The following is an 11586-nucleotide window of genomic DNA, read 5'->3' on the forward strand; positions in this document are numbered from 1 at the left end:
TACATGAAGTCACTAAAGATGATATATCTTGGAGTTTTGAAGAAATTTTGTATAAGCTTACTTCATAGATACCCAATTTGACCTAGTTAAAGTAGCTATTTATGTTTGTGACTCTAATTTTAATGCTAATAATTTTTACTTGCATTATGCTACAATGTTCTATTTGGTACTGCTATCAGGTAACAGAATTATGCTGTACCGCAACACGAGATGATAAGATTTTGTAGATCAGTATTGCTGTCACTGTTTACTGCAGGGCAACAATAAACCATTGAAATAAATAACTTAAGCTTTTTCTTTGGATAAACAACATTTAATCAAATTCCTTGTATTCCTTAAACACGTGTTCATTAGAGCATAAGCAAAACAGCGCTGGGTGCGCGGGGGATTCGCTCCGCCCAACATGCACACCTTTTAACAATAAGAAGTGTGCTTAAATACAGTAAGGTATTACATATTCATAATGACCCCAGGAACGCCTATACATATTCATAACCTTTCCCCGCTTCTGATTAAAATGAGTCTCAGATAACCATTTCCATAGACCCTCCCCTGTTGTGCCTGTGCAGTGCCACTTGGTGAATTTGAGGAGGGGTCTTTGGGGGTCTTTGGATGAAGGCTCCTTCAGCTTCATCACAGTGAAATTTTTACCTTTGGCTCATTATGTTGAATTGACTGGGACCCAAGCTGCCAAGTCGATTGAAACCAGACTGGCGCCCCCTTTTGCTGTAAATCTTCGTTATCTTGTCTCAAGTTTACAGCTAGGTGCAGTAAAACTTCTTATCTTGGCATTCAATGGGGTTCTGTTCTTCTTAACATAAAGCTCTAAACTAAGCATTTATTGTGTGGCTAAGCCTTAAAGTGTTAGTTCATTAGTAGGCACCCATTATATGCTTAGTTAGCCCTTAAAATGTTAGTTCCCTTCATAAACAAGTTTCATAACTTTTTACATGGAACTTAACCACCTTTTTCCAGGTTCAGAGCCCGTGCCTCATTTGGTTATATCTGTAAACGTTAAACATCTTAGCACGAATCACAACTGCATTTTTCACACCATGGCAGATGCTCTCTGTTAACCCCCCACCCTCCCCGCTAAGGAAAGGTAATAGGAGGAAAAGGGAGAGAGACTTCTAAGTTGGAAAAGCTTTAAATGCTTTACTAATAAATAGAGAAAATAATGCAAAATATACAAAACCAATCTTGAATTTCCCGGGGTGGCGCAGCGTTTCCCCCCTCCCGCGTCAGAGTTGGCGTCACTCCAGCAGCTACAGGGCAGGCACCCGGAAGTCCTCGGTGGGACTTTGCAGTAAACCGGAACTGTATTCAGGAATGCAGGGTCTGGAACCAGGCCTCGGATCACAGGCATGACAGGCAGGGTCCTCTTCAGATGCCGGCCATGGTCGAAGAGAGCGAGACCCTCGTGATCTCCCACTTTTATAGGGTGTATGATGTGTATGGGATGGAATACTCAGTTGGTCAGTTTTAGTCACTTGTTCTGTCCGCCCCTTCTAGCAAATACTATCCTCTCACTTACGGGATGTGAGAAATTTTATCAGTATCCTTGGTTGCTATAGCAATAAATCTAAACCTGGGCCTCTTCTACATACCATTGGTCATCTTATCAGCTCCAGAGCAAACAGCGTCTCAAAAAACATGCAGCTAAATTCAGAAAAATGCAGTTTCTTAGAACATAGCTGAAAGGAAAATACACTAAAAGAGAACTGGTCTTGTTTTTAACAAAACCAGGACAATTGCAAAAGAATTCGCAAGTATATTGAAAAGGGGGGAACTGAAGGGAAGCTGCTAAACTAATGTATACTGTGATTAAGTTACAAAAGATGTACCCATCACTAATCAATTGACATGATAAATGCTTTCTAACCACCTGCAAAACGAGGGGATATTTTTCAAGTTTTACATCCTTCTGCATGACAAGAGGGAGACAGAAGATTAAGTAATACATTGTTTAGAAGCAGAGTGCTTAGCTTATATTTAACTAATAATTAATAGATGTATTGTAAGCAAAAAACTAATCAATTATAACTAACTTCATCAAATATTTCTTAGTATAGATGTATGTGAAACATTTCTAAAAATTGTAATGAATATGCAATAATTGTGCGAATGTAAGCAATGCAAGAGCATCCAGTCATTGGAGCACTTATGTAGAATAATTCCCAGTGTTCCCCAGCACTGTCAATAAAGAATGCCTGCTGTGCGAACCAACCCAGGCATGTCGCAAGAAGAGCCAGAGGCCACAAATGCATTGGCAAAGAACAAGTTTTAGTTTAGTTATCTCTCTACTGGGGGATCTCCAAAGTAGCGCCTAAACTCTCATGCAGAGGTGACACAAGTGGGGATGCAAGCGCTGGTACGTTGAGCCCTGGTAGAAGATCACGGGGCCTGTTGCGTTCGCCTGTATTTCAAGGCTTCAAGCAGGCACAGCCTTTTGCTTTTTCACAACAAAGCAGGAATCTCAGGCATAACGATAAGGTGTCTTAGAGTTTCTCACAGGCCTATGTTATCTAACACAGAGGTTCTATTTGTCAAGCACACACGGTCAGTAAAACAATTAGTGATGTATGTGCTTTTTCTACAGACAGCTGCAAGTCCCTTGAGCATATTTACATTTAACCTCCTTGCCATTCTTCCGTTATATTCCCATACACCTGCTTAACAGTATAATTGACTCTGCTGTTAAGTTTATTTCTTCGTTTCACCCAGGCCCAGAAAAGCTTCTGGACCATGTCCATAAATGACCACAGCCAGATCCAACCAGGCTATAAAATGGGGCCCCTGCCAAAGACCCTCTTTGAGTGGTCTTCTCAGAGCAGCAGGACTGTAAAAAGAGTCGTTGCCTTAGATCAGGGACACTGTCTAAGGAGACTTGCTGGGACTGAGAGTCCTCACCTTCTCCTTGGTGAGGGATTAGTTGTTCTAGATATACCCTTGAGTAAGCCCTCCATCCTGATCATGTTGATCCATTCGTTGATCAACATCCAGGTTGATCAACGAAATATTCCCTACTGCGAGTACGCGGCTGAGGAAAACATGCAGGCCGACTCAATGTGAGTGATAAAGCATGATTCAACTTTATTGCCCGAGATAGCGTGTATTTATACCAAATACCATAATTATGCATACTTTATCTAATAGGCTAAGCACTAAAAGGTTACATTTACTTATTCCACCTACTTGGGTTTAGCTAGCTATGCGCATCCCACATTCTTCTGACTCTTATCTTTTCAAGGATATGCTGACCCAGCCTTAGTCAGTACTTCTCCATTCCCCCCTTTCCCACGGCCTAATAGACAAGCTAACTAAGGCCTACTTATGTCAACTAAAATGGGCTCTGCTCGTACAGTTGCTCGGTAGACTCATGTCCATGCTCCTTGAGCCAATCCCTGACATCTCCCCCCTTTTCTTTTCTTTTTTTTTTTTTTTTTACGAGCAGAGCCTGCCCAAGTGTCTGCTCTAAAATCTTCTTAATACATGATATAGCACAGCTCAAGCATATTAATGCAACTACTACTATGATTAAGAGAGCCAGAGCACTCTGCAAAAGCCCTTTTACCCATCCTCCTAGTCCAAACCAGTTCATGAGGCCCTCTAAGCCAAAGAGGCCCACATCCTCTCTGATCTTCTGTGAATGGTCCATAAGTTGTTTAATCTCCTTGTGGATGGATCTCGACTTATTCTGTAAATCCATACAGCACATTCCGTCAAATTCCTCACATCCATGGCCATGGACTAATAACAAAAGTCTCCTGCGACTGTATTCTGCAGTATAGCATGTCTTACAGAATCCACATCTAACAAAAGTCCACTTAAAGCCTTAGAAGTTCTTTTTGTTTGCTTAACTAGCCAGCATCCTAATTTTTCTAAAGTATTTAAAGCTTTAGTTGTGCCAACACTAGATAAAAGAGATCCTAAAACCCTTAACCCTGATCCTCAAAAATCTACATTATCATTACATTTTGACTCATATACACGCAAAAAGTGTTTTTCTCGTCTTGCTCTTCTGTGATCTATTATCATAGATACACTGGGCGTTAAGAGAGTTAATAGTCCCAAAATACACAGTCCTCCAACAGCATTAGAAGGAATTCCTGGTCAGGCTTTATCTCCACAGATCAAAAATACACCATACAGGAGGTTTTGGGGTCGTTCTCCCACATTATCAATGACACCCCTTGGATTCTTCTGCGAGGCATTACACCATTGAGTTTCATTTCTATAGTCACCAAGGGTAGCATTAATATTTTGCAGTTTTATCCATTCATGTTCTTGTATACTGTTCTGACACTTTTCACAAACCAGCTGGATAGAAGCATGGGCATAGATGCCAGCAATTCCAGTTCCTGTGGTTCGATGTCTGCTTCCAGGAGACAATTAATCCAAAGTGCCATGTTAGTATTATTACAGTTCGTTGCAATGCCTCTGCATCGACCACTATTTGAAACAGTCGTGTGATGCTGCTGTAGTCATCAAGGAAGACACCAACCAAGCATGTGTGGAACGTTTTTTCCAGAGACATCGTAGTTAGGCATATAGATGGTCAGTCATGTTGGCTAAAGTAATCCACATGTTAGTCTTTGTCTGTGCAGGCATCCAAAACACAGCAGCTGCAACAGTCATTGTCAGGAAGATAACACAGGTTTCACGTTTCGTGCTGGCAACCATTGCGGCCCTTGATCTGTAAAAACACAAGCATAACCTCTCCCCCAGGTTATCAATTGGTGTGGCCTTTTCCATTGACCGTTAACTAGTGATTTGACCATAACTAATGTAAGTTCTTTCTGATTTAGCATGGTTTTGGGTCATACTTACAAAGTGTTTCATCACAGGGCAAATTTAGGCTGCACCACTTAGATATAAGTGATTCATCACATACAATCCTTTTGACAATTGGTTTTGTGGTGTTTTCCCTACTTCTCCCGCCTTTTTGTTTTTTGTGAAACAAACAAACAAACAAACAAACAAAGTTCAGAACCAGATACTTGCGTTGGATCTTGACTACGTACTCAGAATCACAAATCAAATTTAGAGGTTCCTCCTTAAAAATCTCTAAGTAATTTAAAGCTGTGCCAAGTTCTGCTAATTGGGTTGAACTTTCAACTTTGAACTTCATGAGACTTCCCAAAACCATCAACAAAAACTGTGCAAGTATGTAGGATCAGACCAAATACAAGTATGGCCTATGACCTGATGTTAAAGACTTGCAGGTTCTGCAGCAATTTACATTTATGCATGCTAAAAGCTGTGCTGTTAAGAAAACCAGCAAGTGCAATTTACAAAGACATAGATTACAAATAAGGAAAAAAAAAAAAAATCAGAATTAAATTTCACAAATGGTACATATATGACAAAAGGATCATGGCCTATTAAGACTTAAATTAATTCCCTGCATTTTCTTGATTAGAGTGACAATTGGTATATCAGTCTGTTAGCATTCTCATCATTCTGTCCCACAATAGCCACAGGTTGTTTCATAGACAAATCTGCAAGTCCAATCGAATGCAGTCAGCCTGTAAGGTTGTCATAAATTCATTCCTCAAAGTTTCTAACTCCATTTTGGCTGTCATGTTTATTGGATATTGTTTTCCCTTACCAGATCGAAGTCCTGTTTCAGATTTCTCAGTGTAGTATTTGCTTTATTGAAACATTGGCTGTTAATACTAGCGGAAATACAGCATTCAAAATTTCCTTGGAGATTTCTCACTTGCACAAGCAGATCTGCACCATCCAAGCAGCTTCTTGTAGGCCATGCAACTAAACAGAATTCTCAGAAAACGTTATTTGAGCTTACAGTTTGCTTAACAAATCTTAACCTAAGAGAGGTATAGGACTTTCTGGCAACTATAAGAATTCATGTATTAAAACTTTGTTCCAAATTTGGCATTCCATTGGTCTCAAAAAACGGCCTTTCTTTCATTCTCTCCCATGACCTCAAAAACTAGCATGGTGAATTTACTAAGAAGTCTCTTACAACTAATTACCACAGGATAAGTCTATCAACAAATTTTTGGTTTAATTTTCCAGTTTCATTAGAACTATGGGTCTGCTAAGGATGCCTTTAAACTTCACCCTCGGCCTGCTCCATTCAGTATTACATCGCTGCAGTGGGGGGAGAGAGAAACCCCCTTTCACTGCTTTAAAAGCGGGCAGCCAGGTTTTTCCAGTTGTTTTTTCTTTCTCTTCTTGCTGCAGTTTTAGATATAACCAAGGTCACGCAGCTGGCATACTGGCTGCTACGAAGTAGGAGGCTCTGGGAAACTTCTCAGTTACAATGAGCTGCACACAGGCCTGGGATATTTTGCTCTTTTGTTTTCCCATTTCATTCCAACTACACTTTATATGCAATTTCAAGTAGCTCAGCAATAGTTACATTCCTTAGCTCCATTTACCTTTTACAATTTAGAGATGTCAAAAAACAGTATAAACCAGTATAACAAACATAAATCCATTATTCTATTTTCCTAGATCCAAATCAGTTCACATTCCAGCAACCTTTAAATACAACTTCATAACTTCATACAATACCCCAAGTTCACATCTGTCATAGTATTTTAACAATTTAAATGCTTTTCTAACAATATAAGCGATTACTTTAATGTGTAAGGATGCATCCTAAGGGGGAGCAAAGTGGAATTTTAGCAGTGGAACCGGTTCCCATTTTGTAATTATCTCCCCAAACAAGATTCTTTTGGTACCAAATATGAATATGCAAACTAAAATACTGAGCTCAGATGTGAAAACCATATACCAAGTTCAAATATGCAGATGGGTCACACACTTATTTAAGACAATATCTCAATTTTTTGCATTGCACCTTTGGGCCGCTTACTGCTCAGCCAGGTGGAGGTACCTCTGGGTCTCCCTGACAAAATAGGTCAGTGCACGCTGGACCCCCGTTGGCACCTGCCCCCCCCCGCCGCAGCGAGCTGGACTGGGCAAGGCTTTTATTAGTGTCTCATCTGGTGCGCTACAACTGTTATTCTAAAACCAGGATTCTTTACTTGATGTGCATACAAAAAGGCCAAATTTAGTGCACCGAGATGAGAGACAGCCTGTCACAGAGTTGCGCAAGTCTGAATGCCGGAATAAAGGTAGTATGCTAGAGGAAAGAAAAAAAAATAACAGCTACTACACACAAAATTTTACCATCACATTCACGCAGTAAAGAACTAAATTACTTATGATCTTTGTACTATCACAAAACGCACCTTTTGAGTCAACCGATTCTCATGATTTAACAGTCTGTGAACTTACTGTACCATATAACAAAGACCTACCAAAATTGCAACATGCTTAAACAGATACCCACAAAGAAAACAGGCTAATAAGGAAAACATTGTGCAGACTTCAGCAAGTTTACTGTGACCCGCGTGTTATCAGTTAACTCTCTCTCAGCTGTCTGAAATGATTTAATGATCGCTTGTAGGGATTTATTTTGTCTTACTCTTCTCACCCTAAAAACAACATTAATTGCAACAAGGTGTTATACTTCAAGATTCTATTCCCCGGACACTTTTCCCAATCATTTAACTTATACAGCAGCCACCATTAATTACAATATTTTACAAGATCTTCTTTCCTCATATTTCCAAGTGCTTCCCTATGTTTTGAAACACCTCCCAATACCGATTTTTTATGAACACGACTGAAAACAGTGATTTCTGACCCAATGGAAAAGCACAGGGCTGCTTGCAGCGTGAGTGGGAAAAGTGGAGAGAAAGTTTTACGGCGCACTTATACCACAAAGAAACAATGCTAGCAACAACCAGTGAAACAATTAACTCACATTCCTGACAAGCTGCTTGACTTTCAGAGAGGCAATAAACAGGAGAACATAATATGCACTGTAAAACTCGCAAATAACATGTTGATAGCAAACATTAGCATTCTCTACTGCTAATTTCAACACCAGTGCTTCCTTAACTTCTAAGTTTTATACCCTGAGTCCCCAGGAGCACCACCTTTCCTGTCACGATTATCATGACCACATTGCCAACTGTCGGATTCACTTGCTGTTAGCTGATCTAATCTGTCACACAGTTCTGTTGTCCAGTTCTGTTTTCAGTTTCCAGGTGATTACAAGGCCGAGAATATATTTTTCACGGTGACTAATTGCCTTCCACAACACAGTTCCCATCTTTTTCCAAGTCTCTATTTGAAAAACTCCTGACAGGTCAGCAGGATACCCATTGCCTCTGCACCAAGTTAATAGTCTTTTGAGGTTCTTCGCTGATTTATCATCATCTATAACCATATCCCATAACATATCCCCTAATTTTCGCCATTCACTAACATCAAAAAGAGAATCCGGATTCTGAAAACAACCCTTAACTTTACCTAACTTTACTAACCCCGTTAAATGCTTGATACAATCTACTCCCCGCTTTTCTGAAAAGCACTGCAATAAATTTAGGGCTACTTTTAAATCCATAGTTCCGTTATCCATATCCTGATACCTGCCCTTAGGCAAAAGAAAGGCGCCTTACCCTATAATCCTTGGTACCTTGTAAACCTGGCACCACCTGCAGCCCTTGCCCTGTAGCCCACGCAGACGGCAAACTCCTAAATTCAGTTCAGGTCCTCGGAGACGACACACCAACGCACGCAGTGTTCGGTCACTCTTGACCCCCTGGTCGCTGCTTCCTGGTGCCCCTCTGCTTCAGCCGCTCCTTCGAGAGTCCCTGTTCGGGACGCCACTTGCGAGTACGTGGCTGAGGAAAACATGCAGGCCGACTCAATGTGAGTGATAAAGCATGATTCAACTTTATTGCCCGAGATAGCGTGTATTTATACCAAATACCATAATTATGCATACTTGTCTCTATCTAATAGGCTAAGCACTAAAAGGTTACATTTACTTACTCCACCTACTTGGGTTTAGCTAGCTATGCGCATCCCGCATTCTTCTGACTCTTATCTTTTCAAGGATATGCTGACCCAGCCTTAGTCAGTACTTTTCCATTCCCCCCTTTCCCACGGCCTAATAGACAAGCTAACTAAGGCCTACTTACGTCAACTAAAATGGGCTCTGCTCGTACAGTTGCTTGGTGGACTCATGTCCACGCTCCTTGAGCCAATCCCTGACACCCTACCATTAGCATTATGTTCTGTATGTAGCTGGGACTGGGTTTTCTGGCTCATTAGTTACATTTGGGAGTTGAGTTCCGTTCCCCTCCATTTGGAGTTCGGTGTTAGTTCAGCCTATTGTCATTCTGCTGTTTTGCAGTTCACCTTTGGCCTTTCTGCTCTTCTTTCCCGGACTGGCTGTTCAGTGTGATCGGAGTTTGTGAGCATTTATATTAAGTATCTATAAGAGTCGGTCCGAAGACGGAGCAGTATTTGCCTGAACATCGCCATCAGGAACTAAGAGAACTGAGGACCTGACAGAAAGAATGCATGGACAATGACTTGGAGAGAGGCCCGAGGAGAAGCACTGGTTTCTCCGATATGGGGGAACTGCTGCTTACAATGACCGCTGTATGGACTTCACCTGCTGCTTCAGCCAAACCAGCCCCTGCCTCGTGAAAGTGATTGTTATGAGGGTCTCTTTGACCCAGGGACAATAGCTGCCGTCCAGAAGATGTGTTCTCACCTGCAGCCTCAGTCACACCTGTCCCCAACCTGCTCCCCCAAACAATGGCCAACGAAAAGGAGCGTGCCCAGAAGCTCGCCAAGGGTCCTGAGGTTACCCAATGGACCAGAGAAAGACCCTTTAATGCTGGCTACGTAAGCGCTGGCAAAAGAAAGCGTGAATCTTTCGAGCCTGCGCAGTGCAAGCCTGGGTTGCAAAATCAAGGCGAAGACTGGCCTCAAACAATGGGAGCGAGGTGGGGTGAAGAAGCATAAGAGATGACTCCTGAATGGACACTGTGGAGATCTTCCCACCAGAGGATCCCGAACCATGACGGAGGACCAGCAGGACTGTACAGGACCAGAGACCAGAGGGACGCCTCTGAAGCTCTACTGGTGGTAACGCACCCTTATTTCCCATCTTTACTTTTTCTTTACCTGTTTCTTTTCCCTTTTCCTTTTTCCTTACTCTCTCTCTCTCTATCGCGTGCCGGTTTACGGGCAAATTAATAAAGTAACACTGTTTGATTGAATCATAACCCCTTGGCTTTTTGGTTGCCTTAATTTTGCGCTCTGAGATCAATATATATTTATATATTTATATATATAAATAATTACTAGCAGTGTGTGGGAGATTTGAGGGATTTTCTTGAGGTTGTTGTGTGGATGGGTTTCTATTAGAAGGAGATTTATTTCTGAACAAGCCAAAGGAATCTCAAGGCCAGCCCGAAGGCTGAAAAACAACACCCGTTGTGGGAGTGAGGCCTCAGGGCCTCAACAAGATGTATATATGAGGAGGCTTGTTTCTGTAATAAATGGCTTTGCTTGAATTCATACTGGATTGTGTGGAGTCCATGAGTTTTCGCCTTCGCAAGTGGTGAATCCGACGTGATCCATAAGGAGAATTTACGGAAGGGGGACGACTGCTGCAGGGAGCGAGCCCCAGCTGGAATGGCTCGGCTGGACCGTGACCAGGACACAGTCTGCGGGCTGCGTGACTCCTGACTGATCGCTACAGAAGCGACAGAGGAGGGATAAAGGATCCGATATCGTTGCAATGGACACCCAAACAGGTGAGCAGCTGGGGGCGAGAGGAGATGGGGCAGAATATTTTTAAAGAAGAAGAAGAAATACTGCGGCTCCTCTTGCATATTCTCTCTAAGAGAGGGGTGAAGTATGAGGAGAGTAACCTCAAAAGATTATTAATTTGGTGCAGAGGCAATGGGTTTCCTGCTGACCTGTTAGGAGTTTTTCAAATAGAGACTTGGGAAAAAGCGGGAACTGTGTTGTGGAAGGCAATTAGTTGCAGTGAAAAATATATTCTCGGCCTTGTAACCACCTGGAAACTGATAATTACTTCAATGAAGCAATTAAAACCTGAAAAGACTGTTACAAGCATTAGTGACTCAAAACTTGAACTTTGGGACAATATAAGGCAGAAATTATGGGATAAAGTCAGCAATGGAGATAAAGAAGCGAAATCATTAGTAACTACGTGGAAGCTTATAATCACTACCTTAAAAAGATCTTAAGACTGAACGGTCTGCTGCTGCCAGAATTTTTGCAGCATTGCAAACCTGATAAGTATCCTGAAAGTCGCTGTGAAGTTCACCTGGTTTGTGTCTGTGATACCCTCCCTACTCCATCCCCTGCTGTGCTTTCGGCACCCCCAATAGCTTGGCAGTCCGGGGCGGGGGGAGGAAAAATGCCGAGCGGGTGGCCTCCTGTACTGTTGCCTAACCCTGGAGAGAACAACAAGTCCAGAGGACTGGAGTCAGACAACTTGCCCAAAGAACCTGTGAAAGCTGAGAATGCTAAAGTCATAAACAAGCATCTGCCTTTACTGCCTTTTAACCCTCCAACTTTCATGAGAGAGCAGAAGGAGTCACTGGATAAGAACTGGACAAGAGAACTGTGTGAAAGACCAGATCAGCTATTAGCGAGTGAATCCAACTGTCAGCAATGCAGTCATGATGATCATGACAGGAAAGGGGGTGC

Source organism: Columba livia, chromosome W, assembly GCF_036013475.1.
Source record: "Columba livia isolate bColLiv1 breed racing homer chromosome W, bColLiv1.pat.W.v2, whole genome shotgun sequence".
Classification (NCBI taxonomy): Eukaryota; Metazoa; Chordata; class Aves; order Columbiformes; family Columbidae; genus Columba; species Columba livia.